The sequence below is a fragment of the Pinus tabuliformis genome, chromosome 7 (genome assembly GCF_031772625.1).
Source record: "Pinus tabuliformis cultivar Carrire ecotype Pingquan chromosome 7, CPIR1, whole genome shotgun sequence".
NCBI classification, from domain to species: Eukaryota; Viridiplantae; Streptophyta; class Pinopsida; order Pinales; family Pinaceae; genus Pinus; species Pinus tabuliformis.
The window spans coordinates 419,697,369-419,719,923 of NC_142293.1; the positions used below are offsets into that span (position 1 = coordinate 419,697,369).

A 22,555-nucleotide genomic window follows, 5' to 3' on the forward strand; every position below is an offset into this window, starting at 1 on the left:
ACTCCGACGAACAAGGGGGCAATGTACCCATTCCTTTATCGCAGGAAGGAACTTTGTCAGAGTCATACTCGGCCGTATATTTGGTCCCACCTCCAAGCAACCTAGTTGTATCCTTCGACTGGAACCAACTAGGCAGACCCCGGTTGCTGGCAAGCATACCATTCAGAATTATCGTCCAAATATACAGAATGGTAATGGCTGGCACCATCATTGATGAGGGGGCATCTGTGAGTATCCTTTCCTCTATTTCTTGGAAAGCGCTTGGTTCACCAGCGCTTTTGCCTGAAATGAGAAATCTGATAGGCTTCGATAAAAGAACCAGTCGACCTTTAGGGATCCTCCCCAATGTGCCTATCACATTGAAAGGGAAGACCGTTCAAATGAACGTGATGGTCGTTCAAGGACCCTTGGATTATAACCTACTCCTTGGACGAGACTATATATATTGCATGGGAGCCATCGTCTCCTCGCTCTTTAGAGTAATGTGTTTTCCGCATGAAGGAAGAATGGTCAAGCTCGTGGACCAACATTCATTCCCCGGATCACGCATCGCAAATAGTCATATACCATCCCTAAATGGTCTCTTCACTCAAGAAATGTCTCAACCCACGGTCCGTCCTCCCGATGAGCGCGAGTAATCCGGAAGGATATGACTGGAACCCAGGGGGCATGCGTCCTGGTCTGCTTCGGTAGGAAAACTTTAGGTATAGAGTAGGTTTCCGCGGGAGAATATGACTAGTTTGTACCCCGTCCGTGATTGGAAGAGGGGTTATTCTAGAATAGGATTCTTTTGTCAAAGTCATGTGAGTTGTCGGGCATCGTCGCTCACCTTTGTTTATCTCGGTGACATCACCGAAGAAGTGTTTTGTTTGAAAGATTAACAGAACAATCTTTGCGTGACCTGTAAGAGGTAGTACCCTCCCTGATAAAACGAATGTTTTGTCAGCTCGAATGAAGGGTGACCCTTCCTGATAAAGCAAATGTTTTGTCAGATCGAATAGAGGGAGACCTCGAAACTATGTTTTATACCTGGGGGCATGCAAACCTTTTGGAGTGCAAGCAAGGGGCGGCTATTTATTTTTTTAAATTTTTAGGACCTCTAACCCTTTAAACTCGTAGGATTAGTCGTTTCCAAGCTTGCATGAAGAAAGGATCCGGAGCAAAGCTTTATAAGATCTAAGCTCCATAAAAAATAGCATCTTCAATGAGACATTCTTATCATATGACTGGATTAATCGAGCAGTTTTAGCACACAGTTCATGCTCGTTAAAAAATAAATGCAAGATTCGAGCAGTTTTAGCACACAGTTCATGCTCGTTAAAAAATAAACGCAATATCCGAGCAGTTTTAGTGGATAGTTCATGCTCGTTAAAAAATAAACATAAGATCGAGCAAATGTTTCCACCCGCATTTAAGCTCGTTAAAAAATGAACTATTCCGGTAAATAACCACCGTGAATGTAGCGACATCAGCCATTAAAGCCTTGGTTGTGTTTGCCCATCACCTCCACTTTTCCATTGGCTGATCATTCACCTCCATATGATTGTTTACCCATTTTGAGGAACAGCTGCGAAGAGTGATTTCACTAGCCATCCTTGTGACACTGCCGTGATTTGGAAATTCCAATCCTTCCCTGGAATCAGCTGCTACCCATTTTATCACTCGTTCCTCAAAAGACGAGTCTTCTTTAAGCTCTTTTCACCTGACTCGTAAAATATGAAAAGATTGCCGAGTTTTGGCCTTCCAGCTCGTTAAAGTGACCGGAAGAGCTATCCCTCCTCTAGATTTTAATCTTTTTGGACCTGAGGGATTATTGCACAAAAAGATTGAGCACTTGTTTTGTTCGGCTCGTTAAAGAGATCGAAAATTCATCCCTTCTGTATTATTTTATACTTTTTCGGACTTAAGGGATTAGATGACGAAAAAGGACTTTTGGAGTTAACTTTATGTACCTTTTAAGACTCTCTAAAAATGAAAAGGACCGAGTTATCCTTGTCGTTAGACTCGTTAAATGCATGAAATAGCGACAAACTTGTCTTTAGACGAGAACGAGTTTCACTATTGCTAGGCTCGTTAAAACATAGCGATGGGCTTGCCCGAAGGGCAAGTTATAGAACAAGCATATGTTATCCTCCTCAAGCTTGACAAAAATAAAGAGGTACTGGTCAGCAATGACTGGGGAAAAATTGGGAGAAACTCAAAGAAACTTTGATGGTAGCAAGTCGCTCTTGAACATGACACTTTTCCTCCGTACCACAATCTGGTTGGGTTGTTTCATTCACCGGTCACATCACCATGGTCTCGCCATACCATCCATATTTGGGGTAATGCTACCGATCCATCGCATCAGTGTCGCCATATGTTCAAGAGAAGTCATTCAGAGAAGTCACCTGTGTCCCATCCACTACCATACATTATACTCTTTCATGACCGCCACCCTGAATCATATGTCATCAGATCGTTTTCACCTCCATCAAAATCATTAGCTCTATTCCGTGTCATCGATGTGCGATTCATTAAGGCCCTCCTTTGACGGATCGCTTCTTGTTGACATCAGCTCATTATCCAAGAGGTTGATCTAGGAACACCCCCTTCAGTACTTTGAAGCTTGCATGCCTCAATGGCAAGTTTCTCACTTCCGGCGACAGGTATACATCAATGACCTTCGACCGAAAGATTTTGCGTGGTGTTCGACGACAAGTCCTCTATTCACACCACGTGAATTGTACTGCAGTACCTTGAGGGTCATCATCATTATCGGTGATTCCTCTCGCGCTTGTTAACAGTTTACATCATTAACTGGTAATCAAGCGATGTCTTTCCATATTCGACTTCAGAGCAATTCTCACATGGATCGACTTGTACTTAGAGTGAAGATCGGACGAGATTGAAGACCCCGGATCTAGTTTCATCCATCCGGGCTGCGATATATATTCAGAAAATAAATACATGGAAATGTACAGCTTTGCAGCACAGATAATCATCCTACCAAAAGGATGATGGCTCTATCGGAATCATCAGTCTATCATCAGACGATTGTCTATTATATGTACATGAAAATGAATTTATAAAGCTAAGCATCAGAATGCCCGACTCAGCTAGATCATGAAAAAAGTATGAAAATAATGTATTGTATTGTATTGTATTACAGGTCTCCTCCCAGCATTGAAAGAACTTCGGATCCTCCTAATAAAGCATTTCACCCGATAAACGGCCTCATACTTTAGGGGGCAACTGTTATAGACATTTTTGTGCCTTACAGCTATAAGCATGAAATGTTCATAACCCAAGGGATCCAAAGTCCCTAAACATGTTGTTCCTACCCCTAGAGGAACAAGGCCAGCAAACCACAGCAATTCACAGAAGTTCTCCACCAGAAACTGCTCAAAAACAAGTCAATTCAGGATCAATTCAGAGGCTCCACTAGCTGCCTGCGTTGAAATGCAGAGGCTACACTGGCTAGTTGCATTGCAACACAGGTGGAAGCACTACCAGGGTGCATTGAGCGGGAAATGACAAATGTCAGGGTCCTTTGTGCGAGGTGTAAAGACTGTGGAAGCTTCCAGAATCTTCCTCCATGACACTTTCCTTGCTGAGTTCGACTAGGTGATGAGTAAGAGGCTCTTAGTCTCCAAGTGGAAGCAAGAACTGACAGAGAGAGAGGACACTAGTCAGATCTCAAGCCGACTCATCTTCTCTCAAAACATCTATATATGGATCTCTCCTCCATGAGATCTAGAGGGTGGAATTTTGTTATTGCAAAGAATTTCTGTTGGTTTCAGATTGAGATCATTGGGTGCTTAATGCTTTGAAGGGAGGTGAAGAAAGGATTTCATTCGCTGGGAGGTAGATGCTGGATTGGAACTCTCTTGGTTGTATCTCCTCCTGAACCTTGTTATTTCATCAATAAAGCTATCTTGGTTTCTCCTATATGCTGATGTGTCTTTGATGTATGATTGCATTAGTATGTTTAGTTTATTTCTAATCCTGAACTAGTTATGAATATGAATCTATGTCTTTGTGTAGTGTTCCCTTCTTGTGATCTTGCAGGAACATGTTGAAGCTGGGCGAGCAAGAAGGCAAGTAGCTGGGAGCTCTCAAAGAGAAGAGAAACCGGATCGAGGGACAAACGGAAGACACCGGTTAGTCCATCCATCTCTCTTCATTCTTAATTCATAAAGGAAGAATACTAGAATAGTTGTTTCTGTTTGTTGCTAAGGCACTGTCACACCTTAGGTGGATAGGATCGTCCTGCATAGGCATTTTTCCCCACAACAATTGGGGCTTAGAGGAGTCTGTGAGGACATGTAGAGCATAAACCTAGTTCTATTTTAAAAGTGCCATTTTATTAGCCTGGAACATTGCCATATGCAATCTTTTACTCATTTGTTTCCAATTTTGTGATCTTTATCCCTGGTGAATATGTATGTGTTCCGACCATTCTAAAATTCACCAATTCTATGATCTTTATTCTTGGTGACTATGTATGTGTTCCAACCATTCTAAAATCCATGAATCTATCCATCTGTGAATCTATATTTCTCAGGTTTGCAAGCTTCAAAGTGAAATAAGGTAAGATCTTAGAAATGCCTTAACCATTTCCTTGTTGAAGATATTAGAAATCCCTTAACCATTTCTTTGTTTTCAAGTATCTCACTGCAAGCAAGAGAGTGATTTATCAGCTACTGAAGGTCTTCAATCAACTGAGACTCACCCAGTGACCATGTTAAGATTGCAATTTCGTTTAGAACATTTCGCTGTTGAAGGTCTTCAATCAAATGATACTCACCCGCTGACCATGTTAAGATTTTAGTTCTATTTAGAACATTTTGAAGGTCTTCAATCAACTGAGACTCACCCGTTGACCATGTTAAGATTGCAGTTTTATTTAGAACATTTTGTGTGGCTAGTTAAACAATCAATTTAGCTAGCTGAAGAAACTACTAGTCATTTCTATTCATATTTAAACTTATGAAACATTATGAAATATTCCACTATTCTAGTAATGATGCTTAGTTTTTCTTGGACCCAGACGCTTAATTTTTCTTAGACCCAGACCCGACAGGGACTACTGCTGCCTGCAACCCTTGTTTCAACCAGGGCAAGTTATTTTATCTCAAGTTTTTCAAAACAAATGTCTGAACAAGTTATTTTACGCAAACTAGAAAGGTTGGGGCAAATAAACTATTTTATGAAAAGTTTTTAAAACTAAGAACACACGATCAAATATCCAAACCCTAACCATAAGTTTTTCAAAGCAAATGACTGAACAAGTTATTTTATGCAAACTAGAAGGGCTGGGGCAAATAAACTATTTTATGCAAATTTTTTAAAACTAAGAACACATTGTCGAATATCCAAACCCTAAGCCTCCACTTCGTGGGGCAGCAGCAGGCCACCTACATATTCTTCAGGCCACTTGTCACCTCCTCTGTCTCTTGTCTCCTATTCCTTCCACGCAATACACACAATATCCACTGCATCCTCTTTCCCCTCCATCCTCATGTTAGCCCAGTGTTCTTTGCAATAGTTGAGCTTACATTTAATGCTATTCTTATCTCAACTTGCATCTCCATAGAACAAAGAATTGGCATGCCCTCCAAGCATTTGTGGAGTGATTCTGATAGCCCTAGCACAAAGAATTGGCATGCCCTACATAGCACTTGTGGAGGGCTTATGGAGAGATTTTGTTAGCCATAGCACAGAGAATTAGCACAGAGAATTGGCATGCTCTCCATGGAACTTTTGGTGTTCTTGTGGAGTGATTTTGATAGCCATGCCCTCTATGATGGCCCTCTACGCACTTAAATTGATTTTTTTAAGAAGAAACCAACAATGGTTTTACAAATGAAAATTGTCATGATTTTCTTGAAGTTGTCTAATTCTTAATCTACATCACATGAGGGAACACAATGATAGAGGGATCTGAGCATGTGAAAGGAACACCACCTAAGGAACGCCAGACGGGTGAGGAAGCGGAGGGGGAAAGCTTCATCAAACTACTATGTTTCCGAAAGCAACTGAGGACTCTAGGGTGCGCTGCTCAAGCTCGAGAATCATGGGGACCTTGTACTGGAAGACTCGGATCAAACTACTATGTTTCCGAGAGGAACTGAGGACTCTAGGGTGCACTGCTCAAGCTCGAGAATCATGGGGACCTTGTACTGGAAGACTCGGATGGAGTTGTGGTCTGGAGTATCATTAGTAGTAAGTCTAATGGCATTCTAATGGCGAATAATGGTAAATTTCAAATCTATAAAACCCTGAATTCGTCGCTTGTGTCCGTGAGTTCGAATCTCGTGTGGCAAAGATGGGATCATCCCACGCACACTCTATTGCTCAGGCAAGCGCTGAAAAGGTGGCAGGTGCTTCTTTTGAATTCATCTGCGACGAATACAAGTGTTGGATCTTATAAACTAGTTATGGATCCAAAAGGGTTGGTTTTGTTCTATACAAGCTCAATCCAGGAGCCTTATTGCTCAAGCCCTGCTTTTATAATACCTCATCTCTGACCTTCGAAGACGTCTACACCATTCAAAATTTGACGATTTTGTTATATGAAACTATTGGCAAGGGTAAACAATTGCTCCCTAAATGACTGTGCCTACTATTGATTTGTTTGTTCGATCAAATCAAATGTTTGTATTACTAACGACAATATAGCAGTACACTCAATTTAAGAGGTAAAGAAAACAGTTAAAAAGATTTGGGCACCTGTAATTATTCATGCAGTGTTTCAATTTTTTACGTTTTTCTCACTGATTATGTCATTTGACAACCGCTCATCTCTGATTTTATGATATCTTTTAAAATCCAACAAATCCAACAAAGTAAACGCCAAGACAAACAAAAGGAAACATGATGGCATTCTGGCCTCATAGATCACCATCCCTAGCATTCTTCTTCTTCTGCTCCCTTCGTAATTTTTTCTCGGCCTTAAAGGTTAGTGTTCCATAACCGAACCAAAGGATTTAGATAGCATGGCATGGATGAAAACCATGTACATATTGATGTTGACAGAAATCAGATGTTCAGGTAAACATCAATTTTTCGTTGTCAATCATGTCCTTTCCTTAGCGTCTTCTTTTCCTATCTTGTTATTGCCTGCATCAGTATTATAATTATAAATATATTTAACTGGCTAGTCATCTACAAAATTCCAATAGCTAACGATATCTAGAGCCCAAACCCATAGGCTGTGTAAGTTTATATTTAAAATCTTTTTTGGAAATGTTGGTGTAATTCTCTAACCCGGTCTCTTAAACAGAGCAACAAAACTGAACAAACGAGGTGGCAACTTTCCCGAAATATTCAAAGAAATAGCAAACCTGAACAAAGCAGGTGACAACTTTCCCGAAAAATTGAAACAAGCGACACTCACAAGAATTAGAAGATAAAAAGTAATTAGAAGAATGTTTAACATTTGATTTAAGACATTATAAATTATAATTAAAACTATTTTCGGCAACTTGTCATTCTTACAAAGTAGGCCTTTGCTAATGGAAATTTAGTTTATAATGTTGTATATGTAATATACAATGAATCTTTAATTTTACTGTGAATAATATTTAATAAAGCTGGGGAGTTGCCCCATTTAAAACTCGTTAATGGAGTTGTTGCTAAGCAAAGGTTCAGAATTCATTTTAAAAGAAGGGAAAATTTGCAAGTTCTTGTACTCTAACCTGAGAAGTCCTTGAAGAAGGACAATTTTTTCAAGGGTTTAAACTATAAGGAGGAAACAATAGGGTTTAAACTATAAGGGTTTAAACATAAAGTTTAACACAAACAAAATTGTGCTCAGTTTTTATAAAATTTATAGTTCAAATGAAGGAAAGCAATTGTGACCATAAACCAAAAGTTTTTAACAATTCCAACTAAAATAACCAAAATCAATATTATTTCGTTTTTTAAAATAAGCTCAGTTTTTATTAAATTTACAGTTCAAATGAAGGAAAGCAATTCTGACCCTAAACCACAAGTTTTGATACAAAAATATCAAATAAATTTTGAGAATATAAATTTAAAATAACAGAGGCTTTGAGAACCTGCACAACCGGAGTGGCAAGTAAATGTAAGAGAGAAGCATGTGTATCCACAGAAGTAAAAGAACCGTTGACAAGAGCACGGGGAACTACATGGGACGTTAATTTTCAGAAAGAAAATTGCATGCCAATCAAGATTTCAATTATTTAAAAATAATAATAAGGTAGTCTGTCTGGTCGTGCGAGGAGAGCAAAAACAAGGATTCCATTTATGAAAAAAACGATGAAATTATTGCTATCAAAGCGCTGGAAAATCCAAGCCAGCTCGGACGAGATGGACAATAAATAGAGAGTGGCGAAGATTGACAGCGGTGAAAGCGATCATGACGGCGTTCTAGTGAGAATCTTTTCACAGTTGCTCTGTAAACCATATCACAAGTATATTTTACAAATTAACTCAGAGTATTTCTGTGTAGCAACTTCAAATTTCTTAGGGGTAAAGTAATTTCAATAACAAATTAACTATGACCATAAAATTATTTCATCGAGTCGTTGTAAGTCTTTTCATGTCTTCTCCTCAACATATAAATCTGAGAGCAAGTCTAAGAGCTGTTTTTTTAACGGTGATTTGCGATCAACTTAAATTTGCAAGGTTCGGAAAAAAAAAATAAAAAATTCTTACCAAAATTAAAAAAGGATGTCGTGCAGTTGATCTACGCATTGCAAATAAGCTCAATATCCCATCTCCTTTGTATACCTCTATTTTGTTACTTAGTTTTCTCGTCTTTTGTTCCCATTTTGTTTCCATAACTTTTTCGAATTTAAATGTTTTTGTTGCTTAATAGATTTGAATTTGTTGTTATTGATTTTATTTGTATGTTTCATTATTTGTTTTCAAGTTTATCTCTTTTATTTTTTATGATTTTTCTTTTAATTTTTTTTAGCGTTTTTTTTGTTTTTTTCTAAATTTCCAAATTATTCCTTGTACATTAGAGAAAGGAAAAGAAAAAATAATAAAATTAAAAATAAAATCAAAAAAATAAAAATAAAAATGTTAATTAATCTTTTTCCATTTGATAACCATTTCCAGTGTTGGTTTAACAAAAAAAATTCCAACATATTCCTCAAACCATAAAAAAGTTTATAACATAGTTACTAAATTCCAATTCAAATTCTATTTCGTATGAAAATAATTAGATTACTTGGAATTAGATATCGAAAAACTTAGATAATATACATTTTACATTTAACTTATAAATGCAGTAAATTTTTAAATTTAAACAAAAATATTCCATATTTTAAATAATTAAACTATTTTCTTTTAAATATTTATAAATTAAAGTTATTAAAAATACTATCCATATATATAATATTACATAAATTTATCCCAACAAACACATAGTTATATCATTTTCTAACTCCATTATTAATTAATAACTAAAAAATAATAAACCTCTCAGTATAGATAGCATTCCCAGCCAGTAGCTTTAAAAGCACATTGTTAAGGAGTTATTTATGTCACTAATTCTATTTGCTGCACATTCAAGTAAATCCAAAATAAATGGGATAGAAGCACACCCAAACCGTAACATAGAGCAACCTGCATGGACACATGTTCGCTAAACATTCTCTACTCGAGCAAGGGAAATTAGAAATGCTCCCTAGTCGGTGGGAATACTACGAGTCTCACCCTCATTAATAATTCCAACTCCATCCACGCCAGTTCTATTTCTAGTATCTAGGAAAAGAAACCAAAGCTAATATATTTCCCTGGAATCGAATTTAACCGTTATTCACCGAACCGAATCGAACTGCCGAATATTCGAATTTTTCAAGCCGATTCGACCGAATTTGGTAAATGTTTTTTGCTTCGCATCATGACTTCTATAAGATCCATCCATGCTGGCTATAGAATGACGAGTTGCAGTATTGTTTTGACCGCATCGCAAGCATAAAATAAAGAAAAATTTAATCAAAACAATAAGTAAACCCAAATTAAACATTCTAAAATGCATCCGGGATCAACCTTTTCCCACTTATGAAGATAAATAAAAACTAATTGCTTGCAAATCTAGATATTCGAGATAAAAATGTATTTAGGTAACGGAAAAAAATTAATTAATATAAAAATCAATAATAAAATAAAACAACACAATACAAACTAATAAAATATTAAAATAAATAAATAAAATTAATCTATAAAAACTAATAAAATATATGTATCCCGATAAAACAGAATTATAAAAATTAATCAATATAAAAATAAATAAATAAAACAAACTTATAAAAATTGATAAAATAATTGCATACAAATCAAGATATCTCAAATAACAATTTAAATTGTAAAACTCAATGCAAAATATATATGGATGAAAATAAATATATCCTATTAATACCAATACAGACGAAAATGTTCACAAGTTTGATGCTTGCAAATGATTTTAACTAGCATTTGCACCTGATGTTGCAAAGGAAACGTCGTAAGGCATAGAGTGTGGAAGAATAGGGACATGTGAATGGGCATTGTTGAAAGCAAGGGTGGATGATAAAGAGTTGCAATTGAAATTGTTAGTTATGTGTATGTTGAATATAGATATTTTATAAATAATAGTGTGTAGAAGAATAGTGACATGTGAATGGACATTGTTGAACGCAAGGGTGGATGATATTGAGTTACACTTGAAACTATTAGTTATGTGTGTTTTGAATATGGATAAGTAATAGTAGTGTGTGGAAGAATAGCAACATGTGAATGGACATTCTTGAAAGCAAGGGTGGATGATAATGAGTTATAGTTAATGTCATATAGAGGTTATCCATTATTCATGTAGTAGTTGTTGTTTATGTGAACATATTTTTGTACATTATTTTAAGTTTTTTTTTTTGTATTTGGAGATTTTGTTTTTCCATATGTTACATATTTAAGAATGAATTGTCACTTTTAAAGAGGGCACACAAGGTTGCTAGCTGTCACAAACCATCGTGAGAGTAAAAATTAAATGTCCTTTTCCTACTACATGGTTCTGTCAACTAGGTGTTTCGAAAAATACAAGTGAAAGCCATCAAACTCCTTGCTGAAATCAAACTCTCTGGTGAACTTTTCGTAAATATAGGGATGCACAAATTCCTTAACTTGCCAGAACTCTATTAAAATGACATTTTTCACTACTAACTTCACATGAGATGTCATGAACTTTCTTTTGGATAAAACCTCGAATGTGTTTTTAATATCCCAATTCAACTCTCGTGAAATTTTCGTAAATATAGGGATGCGCAAATTCCTTAACTTGCCAGAACTCTATTAAAATGACATTTTTCACTACTAACTTCATATGAGATGTGAATTAAACTGTTTTATTATTATTATTTTAATTTAATGTTTCATTATGCATACTAAATCTTTTTTTCATATAAAACTAAATTTAAATGTTTACTCATTTAGAAATACTACAACACATACCCCTTTTTCGGATTGATGTTTATGAGTAGTAGGCCAAAACTTGCCAAATGCTTCAATTTCTTTTCCAAAATTTCAGAGATGCCGAATTGAAAACCCTGAATATATTAGTGTCTGATACGAACAAGTTTCGAACACACTGGTTGTTGGGGTACAGGGTTTTCTGTAAATTGCTACCAAGCAAGGAAGAAGTCAAAAGTGGATTGGTATTAAAACCATGGCCGCAACCGAAGGACCTGTGTTCTTGTCCCCAAATGAGACACTGTAACCAACATATGAGGGTGAGTTTTATGAGGTACTCATAGCAAGAGCCCAGCTCTCCGCCATAGCAGACAAAGGGGGCATACCCTCATCTACAAACATTGTAAAGCAACTGTAGCCACATTTCGAATATTGCTACAGGGGCTTAGAGCATACTATATTGCAGTTTGTAAAGACTCCACATTCAAAACAAAATGGAAAGATAAGATGAGAAACATATTGGATCATAAAGCAATAGAGAGTATAGTGGAAGCATGGGATCCTTATAATTATCGTTGGTCCTCCTTAAGCCTTGCTATGATTGGTGGCTTAGGCAAGAAGAGTGATTTTCTAGGTATCATTTTCATTTTGTTGCTCCTATGCGGCTTCTTAGATTCAGAATTTGAAGGGACCCAACATGGGAAAAGTGTTGTTTGGTGGCTTGGGCCTGTAACACATAGATTGGTACTCATATTGGGCTATGCATTTATATACACCCTTTGGCTCTAGCTTTCCAACCATAAATCTCTCTGACAAAAGCACTGTCTTGACTGGAACCCTTCTTATGGTGACAATGACAAGAACTTCATGCAAAGACCCCACATTCTTTACATAATTCTCAATAATCGGTGGTAAGCCGAAAATAAGGTCACTGCAGAAGAAACAAATTGTTGGTACACGTGAATTCACCCTGGCAAGCAATCCATTCAAACCTTCTATGCTGAGTTTTCTCCGTGCTAAATATTTATACTTTTCTGCCTTCCATAGTTCCAAGAGAACATTATGGTCAGAAAAATTGCTGCAATTAGGAAGGGACACCAACCTCTTTGTGGTACCTTATTCAATACAGATGATAGATAAACACCTTCAGAGATAGCAAAAAATAGAGTGAAGGGTAGTATAAGCAAAATATTTTGTGTAAACGATGTCCCGTGCACTATTTGTCATAGATTATCCTTCTAATATTCTCACCAGTGAAGGAAACAAGTTTTTCCAAGCCCCAAAAGTCAATAAAAACAACATATTATCAATACCACAATGCAAAGGTTTCTATCTTCCTATATTTTACATCACAACTGAGCATCAAGGGCTGGCACTTCCAAAGGAGCGTGATCAATTCTTCTTAAAATTCGCCACAACCAAAACAATGCCATCAAGACCAGTAACAATATAAGTAAGAAAAATAAAATATCTAACCATATATATGCTATTATTCTCCGCTGGTAATCCATAAGTGGTGACGTTTCAAGAGCTGATGTGAATTGAAGCAGCAAGCTAGACAATGTTGTCAATTTGCTGTAAAACATTTGGTAGACAAACTTTGAATCTCAAATTCACCAAACAATGAGTAGTATTAAATAGCTCTAATTATCTCCATATAGCCCAGCTCACATATCCACTATCAAAACTGAAGTAAATTGAAAACGCTATCAAAACTTTTATCTCTTCCAAAACATAATTTAAAAACACATTGTGACATCTTGTCCATATTTTACCTATCTAATGATAACCTAAAAATCACAAAACTTTGGTATTCTTCTTCTACAATGCCAAGATTTCAAATCATGATTCATACGTAGATAATCTACCATAAATTTAAAAATGAATGCATATTTAAAACATGGTAAATGCTTAGAATTTTCATTATATACTGAATATTAGTACATTATGATATGAAATAAGGCAACATTTTTCATCCCTGTAGTGGAAAATAAGATCGAGGGAAGCAGCTAAGAGCCATGGACTATTTTATGATTGAGAATGTTGCTGTAATCAATGCTTGATTGGCTACAATGGCTGCTAAAGTGGCAACAATGAACATTAACCAATACACAGGCTGTAGTATTGCTTTGTAAAATGTAGAGCCTATGTCCCCTGGGTTTTTTACCAAATAAGTCACTTGTCTCATATATGTGATAAGCAGAGATGGGTAAACCAACACACAGAAAGCAAGCTGCAACGAAAAACCCAAATTTTTCATTATGGTACTAAAACTTGAGGATGAAGCACGCAGGTATGATGAAATACTAATAATTATGTCCTTTACATATAGCTTGGACTTGGATTGATTTCCTGTTGAAATGGCCCAAGTCTGCAAACATGGCCTCAGCACCTGGATCTAGTCAGAACAAAGCATTGATGTTAGTGTTTCTATTTGTATAGCTTTAACATAAATAATTGGGATGAAGTTACGAATTTTGTTTGAGAAAATCATTGGTATGGATTTATCAATTGAGTTAGAAAACAGTTCCAAGTATACTATATGATAAAATGAGACACATATCATCATGCGAATAATCAATACCTGTTATACATAAGACTACACCTCCAAGAATCACCCATCCTTATTAGTGATATTCATGAAAGTAATAGTATATATAATATGGGTTGAATGCCTTGAATTCTCTAGGATAATATTTCACAATATTATACTGTCCTATCATGATGTTGGTCACGAACCAGGCAATCATTATGGGTGAGAACATGAAGCTAACTTTACTTGTATCGAGTACTTACACTCTAGATGAAACACCAATGTATTCAAAATGCTTCTCTGAGTACTCTAGGTGAAATTCATAGCACTCAGTGCCATTCATTTCGATACAAAGACAAAACATGATTTCCAACTATGAAAATCTGAATAATGAGGAACTGGTTATCAGAAATTATGTAGCTTGCCTAACATCCCATGGCATAAATATCCAACTGTGGATCCTCTTTCCAACAACTTAATTAGTCTTCTCACTTTTGGATTTGGGTACAGCCTTGTATGGTATCTTGATTGCAGATTCCCTGAATACTTAGGGGAGCAGTTAAATATTTGACAACATTTTTTATTTCGATTGCAAATTCCCCAAATATTTGGAGGCGCAGTTAAATTTTTGACTAAGTGTTTTATCTGGATTGCAGATTCCCCAAATATTTAATAATCTGGCGGACATAAAAACCGTGAAATTTTTAACCGTGCCCATATCCTTGTCCATCCAATTGCCAAATATTCAGAAAATCGGCAATCAGATAAGCTCCAGGATATGGTCGTGGATGCTATTTTCCAGGCATTACATGGATACAACAAGAAGTCTTTACACCGGCTGGCGGGCTGAAATGAATGGCAGATAGAGAAGATAACGTTTGATCATCTTGAAGGGGCAATGCAGAAAATATTCTGTTGACTTAGCCTGAGCATATTCACACTGATAGAGATACGTACGATTTGACATAATCTTTAAATGTTCAAATGAGTCATGAAAATAACTGAATCATTTTAAATAAGAATTATCGTTGTCTTTAATGAACTGTCCATATATATCAAAGCATTTCGAGGCCTATTAGAAGTGCACTCGAGAAATATATATGTATAGACACACTGTTTTCTTTTTAATTGAAGTGAGCTTGGGTGTATTTCCATAACAATGTCTTCCTTGACGAAGTCCATGCAATTTGTGGTTAATTTATTCACTACCCATGTAATTATATCTCTGATTATCACCTCACTTCAGCTGAATTGCAAGGCAGCACCTGCAAATGCCAAAGTGGAGTCCTTTCCAGGATATCATGGCAATATTAGTTATGCGATATATGCTGGGTAAGTGCCATATCTATCCAAGGTAAAGTATATTTATTCATGAATAATGTCCATGTTCAAATGTAACAATAATTGAAAGTAACAAATTCAAAGTGCCAGATGTTTCACTGGAAAGAATATTTATTCATTAACACAGTCATGTTCAAAAATAACATGCATGAATTTGCTCCTGTTTGTAAATAAACAATTAGTTGTGTATTTATGCAAAGATTAAGAACATAACCAAAGAGTTCATAGCTTGTAGAATGCATGCTTATATGACAAAGAAAGACAGAAAAAAATAAAAGATATACAGATATCTAATTGTTATGCACAGACTGTGAATATGTTTGAACAAAGTTTAATTTCTATGGATACTTAATAAATTTGGTGACAATTGAAGCTAAAAAATATTAAAGTCAAAATTGTTGCATGGAGAGTTCAAAATATGTAATAGAGTAGGAGCGAAAATTGTTATATGGAGTGCTTAAAGATGTGATTCTACCACTCTTATGTTCTATTGGATGACCAATTAACTGCATGAAAGTCTTTGTGTTTTCTTCATATTCATGCAAGTATGTGACAGTTAGTGAGGCCAATGGAAGAGAACTTTTCTACTATTTTGTGAAGTCAGAAAGTAATCCAGCAAATGATCCACTTCTTCTTTGGCTTCAGGGAGGTCCTGGTTGCACCGGTTTCACTGGATTTGTCTATGAGGTTGGTCAGCTATGGGAATTCTTGCTCTTATTGTCTGTTTCAATACTCAAAGTTGCTATTTACTGAATGAATTTTGATCTTGTACATATTAAGTTTTCAAATTGTGTAATCTGGCCATGGTAATGGCTTGTTCAAATGGCTAACTGCAAGCTCACTTTTACCCATGTTGTTGGAATTGGCACCCAAAACCGAGTCAACAGTTGTTATAATTAGGCTTATGCAATACTAAGATATCATTGTAAACCAAAGAATAACGGAAGTTGATAAATTATGGATTTCATACTCTTGAAACATTACCTTTTCAATGTTCAACATTGATCGTGAAAACATAATGCACTTGCCAGACTTGCAAGGCTAGGTAGGGTGGGAGGCTATTTTGATGGAATCCTTGTGTAGAGAAAAACATAACATAATAGTGATTTTTAGAAATTTGTAAAATAAAATGATAGAGATCTTATAATATTTATCATAAGTTTTTCTCCTATTGCAGGTCCAATGAGTTTTGATCTCAGTAAAAATTCTGGGAGTTTGCCCACGCTCATCCCCAATCCACACTTTTGGACTAAGGTTGGCGTTCAAGGCTCCTGCCTCTGCCACTATGGTTATAATGAAATGTTTTCAATTAGGGCACCACATTTTTTTCACTCTTTCAAACATTCATCAAGTGAGCATACTAGATTATGTCACCGATAAAGCATCTCTATTATCAACTTTTATGTTCTGTTGCTTTCATCACTTTGGAATTTTCCATTATTAAATTGTTTCTCATCCAAATTGGACTTAACTTGGATGCCACTGAATGTATAAACTTTTGTTGTAATGGATTAACCTTGAATGTTTTTGCACATGTAGGTCTCCAACATTCTTTTTGTTGATTCTCTAGTTGGGACTGGTTTTTCTTACTCCAATACAGCTACAGATTACAAGACTGGAGATTTAAGGCTGCTTCAGATATACATACTTTCCTCATAAAGGTTTTCAGATCTATCACGCTACAAAAAAATAGTTTACAAGTGTATAGATTTTTGTGAATCTGAATGTAGTTTATAATCTTGGATGCAGTGGTTTGAAGCATTCCCTGAGTTTCTATCTAATCCATTTTATGTCAGAGGGGAATCTTATTTTGGTATTAATATTCCAATGGTGGTACAAGAAATAGTAAATGGTAAAGCACACACGACCCATGTTTTGTTATTCAGTTGACTTCTTGGATTCTCTGTTTTTGGAATAGGCTGGAATTTCTTTGTGGGAGCATGAGTCCTATAAGTTGATTTGAGGTTGCATTTCAGGAAAACATATGTTCTAGACATTGTATTTTTCTTAATACAATTTGTTTTATGATTGATACTTTGATGCTTGACCGTTGCAACCTCTCTTTCTTGGCTATGATAGGAAATGAAGCAGGTATTAAACCAACCTTGAACATTAAGGTCAAAACTCTTTGTTAATAATTGAAATTCATAGCTTTCTTCATTCAGGCCTCTCCAAAATATGTTGGTGACTATGAACAACGTTATGTTCATTAGGAATTTTACTAGATGGTCTCATGGTCTGACTTCTTGCATGGCTAGTTTTTCAGGGTTATTTGGTTGGAAATGGGATGGCAGATGAAGTATTTGACAACTCAGAGGTGCCTTTTGCACATGGAAAGGGACTTATTTCTGACGAATTATACCAGGTGTGTACCCTGCAATGTTAAAATAAGAGACCATGAAATCATAGGCACAATTTATATATTCTCCATAGACAGATGGTAGTTCTAGGGATGCCATTCAAATCCTAGTCTAACATGATATTATTTTACGAGTTGTTTACTCTAATGTTTAGAGAATGTAAATCAGTTGGCGTTTCAACAGCTGTTTGATATAGAACTTCTAAATACTTATGTTTGTGCAGGCAGTAAAGGAGGCTTGCAATATTAGCTATTTATATTCCACCAATGCTTCTTGTGAATCAAACCTATTAGAAGTGTCGAAGGTAATCCTTGTAGTCCTTTTCCTGACTTCTATCACAACAGTTGATTTTGCTAAATTCAGGACTTAACATTATTCCTTGCAAATTAGTCCTGATTTGGTCTTTTGAAAAACAAGTTTTGATGGGAATCAACCATGCCAATATTCTTGAACCCGCTTGTTACCCCCTTTCTGAGAAGCCAGAAAGCATAGGTAGTCAAAAACTCCTAACCAAGAGGGACGAAAAATTAGAAATAATTGATCAGGTTGTTGGATCAACGAGCAGAATCTCTAGTCTGGTGGTTCGTCTACAACATGCTTACCAGGATAGGCAATGCCCTGCTGTGGTAAAGTGCAATAGGTCCCCTGCTCCTCACGCGATGCAATCGATCTTTCTTGATCAGGAAACGAACTTGAACTTTTGAATGGAAGGGAACAAATGGCATGTTGATTAGTGTAAAACATTGAGGAATCCCAACTTTGGAACAGCACGACATTGTTTATGTAAGCCCCCATCACTGTAAGTCAGGTTTATACTAATTTTATATTATTTCAGAATAAAGTATTGATTTAATTTAGTTATAATTTTAAGCTAGTACAACATCAAGTACCCTAGAATGTTTCCCACTGCTAGACATTTTTTGTTGAAATTGCTTTACACACCCCAGAAATGCTTTGCAGTTAGGCCTTCCAATTGATATGATTTTTCTGCAATTCCAGATGTCAAGTTTCTATGCTAGAGTGATGGAGATGCAGCATTGTGTGTTGGTGGGAACATCGTCAAGTTTCTATTCTAGAGTGATGGAGATGCAGCATTGCGTGTTGGTGGGAACATAGACTGGCACTCATATTGGGCTATGCATTTATATACACCCTTTGGCTCTAGTTTTCCAACCATAAATCTCTCTGACAAAAGCACTATCTTGACCAGAACCCTTCTTATGGTGACAATGACAAGAACTTCATGCAAAGACCCCACATTCTTTACATAATTCTCAATAATCGGTGGTAAGCTGGAAATAAGGTCACTGCAGAAGAAACAAATTCTTGGTACACGTGAATTCACCCTGGCAAGCAATCCATTCAAACCTTCTATGTTGAGTTTTCTCCGTGCTAAATATTTATACTTTTCTGCCTTCAATAGTTCCAAGAGAACATTATGATCAGAAAAATTTCTGCAATTAGGAAGGGACACCAACCTCCCTGTGGTACCTTATTCAATACAGATGATAGATAAAAACCTTTAGAGATAGAAAAAAACAGAGTTAAGGGTAGTATAAGAAAAATATTTTGTGTAAACGATGTCCCGTGCACTATTTGTCATAGATTATCCTTCTAATATTCTGACCAGTGAAGGAAACAAGTTTTCCCAAATCCCAAAAGTCAATAAAAACAACATATTATCAATACAACAATTCAAAGGTTTCTATCTTCCTATATTTTACATCACAATTGAGCATCAAAGGCTGGCACTTCCAAAGGAGCGTGATCAATTCTTCTTAAAATTTGCCACAACCAAAACAACACCATCAAGACCAGTAACAGTATAAGTAAGAAAAATAAAATATGTAACCATATATATGATATTATTCTCCGCTGGTAATCCATAAGTGGTGATGTTTCAAGAGCTGATGTAGATTCAAGCAGCAAGCTAGCCAATGTTGTCAATTTGCTATAAAACATTTGGTAGACAAACTTTGAATCTCAAATTCACCAAACAATGAGCACGATTAAATAGCTCTAATTAACTCCATATAGCCCAGCTCACATATCCACTATCAAAACTGAAGTAAATTAAAAATGCTCTCAAAACTTTGACCTCTTCCAAAACGTAATTTAAAAACATTATGACATCTTGTCCATCTTTTACCTATCTAATGATAACCTAAAAATCACAGAACTTTGGTATTCTTCTTCTACACTGCCAAGATTTCAAATCATGATTCATATGTATGGTCTATATAGACTCAAAGGTCATACATGCTCATTAGTCTCCACCCTAGATTGATGAGCAACATGTCTGCTAAATAAAATCATAGATAATTTACCATAAATTTAAAAATGAATGCATATTTAAAGCATGGTAAATGCTTAGAATTTTCATTATATACTGAATATTAGTACATTATGATATGAAATAAGGCAACATTTTTCATCCCTGTGGTGGAAAATAAGCTCGAGGGAAGCAGCTAAGGGCCATGGACTGTTTTATGATTGAGAATGTCGCTGTAATCAATGCTTGACTGGCTACAATGGCTGCTAAAGTGGCAACAATGAAGATTGACCAATACACAGGCTATGGTATTTTAGTTCTTTCTCTGTAGGCCAACTGCCAATCAATTTACAAATGAAAGCAAGGTCAATGAAAGCAAGGCGTTCATTTGTCTACGATGATCCTCTAGACATTTGGGTGGAATTATAAAAGTAGGGTTTTGAGGAGCTTTAGGAATCCTAAAGAAAACTGGTTTTCCATTGCACCCCAAAAACAGGGGATGAAACTCTTGGTTTATCATATCTGATTGAACTTGAAAGGGAACTTGCAACAATGTTTCTAAAGGAGGAGATGTTGGTCCCCTCTTTCAACGCACTCATGTTTACGCCCAACAAAGCAAAACTATAATCCAGAAAAGAAGGCCAATATGTACAAGAAACCTTAACTATGAAACCTCTGTCAAACTCAGACCAGGAATCGAAACCGGGGGGCAAAATTTTACTGAAACCACTCGAAACCTACCCAATTCTCCAATCTCTACAGTGAGTTGTTCGTGGACAAATCTTTAGTTATTGAAAACTAAGCAATTACGTTTAAACCTACAACTTTTTAAACATAATCCCTGCATATTGAATTTATATTTTTCTTAAATGCTCAAGGCAAGAAAGGTCTGAGCAGAAGGTTGGAAAAAATTCAAAAAAAAAATTCAAAAACCACTTTAGCCTTGAGTGATTTAAAAAGTATTGGAAGGAAAAAATTGAAAAAACAAAAAACTTCTTTAAACAAGATCAAAATAATCTGGTTTCTCTGCGAAATCCTTTCAGAATTCGAGTCTGGAATTTAACTATACATAAACTATGACCAATACAAACACAATTTTCTGCAATTCCTTGAAGCAAGTTCTGAAGCAGTGCATTATCATCTAAATGTATAAAATATTGACCTGTTTTGTAAATTTTCGAGCAGCGAGAAAACACACAGAATAAAAACCTAACCTTACTCGGCCTGTCTCTGATCACTTCATAAAATAGCTCACATTGGAAGGCTGAAACAACAAACAGGCTCTCAAAACAACCATGTCATACCCTGCCATGGCCTAGACACCTCCTGGACTTTGTTTCCATAATCAGTGCGATAGACTGCTTCTTTGTTCAATTCTTCTCAATGACAGCTTTGAGGAATCAAGGGGCCGACCTGACTGAACAAACCGTTGTCCCTAAAAATTTGACAGATGAAAGAAATGCTCACTGTGGAGAGCTAATGATCCTCTGTTCCATTAGTATTGTTTTTGCTTGTGAAAGCTTCTTGGATCTTGTGATTGTTGTTCCAGAAAGGAGGAAATACAAGCATCGAAGGGCAATTGCTGTGCGGGTAAAAGGGGCATTCGATAACAGTGAAAGTGTCCCATTCATCAACACATACATACACCTGATATAGTTGATGCTCTCGCTCCTTGCTTCTGTTGCATTCGATTCTTGGCAGTTGTCCAGTGCTTTCTACCATAAATTTAAAAATGAATGCATATTTAAAACATGGTAAATGCTTAGAATTTTCATTATATACTGAATATCAGTACATTATGATATGAAATAAGGCAACATTTTTCATCCCTGGGGTGGAAAATAAGCTCGAGGGAAGCAGCTAAGAGCCATGGACTGTTTTATGATTGAGAATGTTGTTGTAATCAATGCTTGATTGGCTACAATGGTTGCTAAAATGGCAACAATGAACATTGACCCATACACAGGCTGTGGTATTTGAGTTCTTTCTCTGTAGGCCAACTGCCATTCAATTTACAAATGAAAGCAAGGTCAATGAAAGCAAGGCTTTCATTTGTCTACGATGATCCTCTAGACATTTGGGTGGAAGTATAAAAGTAGGGTTTTGAGGAGCTTTAGGAATCCTAAAGCAAACTAGTTTTCCATTGCTCCCCAAAAACAGGGGATGAAACTCTTAGTTTATCATATCTGATTGAACTTGAAAGGGAGCTTGCAACAATGTTTTTGAAGGAGGAGATGTTGGTCCCCTCTTTCAATGCACTCATGTTTATGCCCAACAAAACAAAACTATAATCCAGAAAAGAAGGCCAATATGTACAAGAAACCTTAACTATGAAACCTCTATCAAACTCAGACCAGGAATCGAAACAGGGGAGCAGAATTTTACTGAAACCACTCAAAACCTACCCAATTTTCCAATCTCTACCGTGAGTTGTTCGTGGACAAATCTTTAGTTATTGAACACTAAACAATTGCATTTAAACCTACAATTTTTTAAACATAATCCCTACATATTGAATTTATATTTTTCTTAAATGCTCAAGACAAGAAAGGTCTGAGAAGAAGGTTGGAAAAAATAAAAAAATCAAAAATCAAAAACCACTTTAGCTCAAAAAAATTGATAGATGAAAGAAATGCTCACAGTGGAGAG

At 36.1% G+C, this 22,555-nt stretch overlaps 1 pseudogene; it reads left to right on the plus strand.

The window, feature by feature from the left end:
* The first annotated feature begins 15,092 nt into the window (after positions 1–15,092).
* LOC149247733 (serine carboxypeptidase 1-like) lies at positions 15,093–18,338 on the plus strand (annotated as a pseudogene).
* The last annotated feature ends 4,217 nt before the right edge of the window (positions 18,339–22,555 follow it).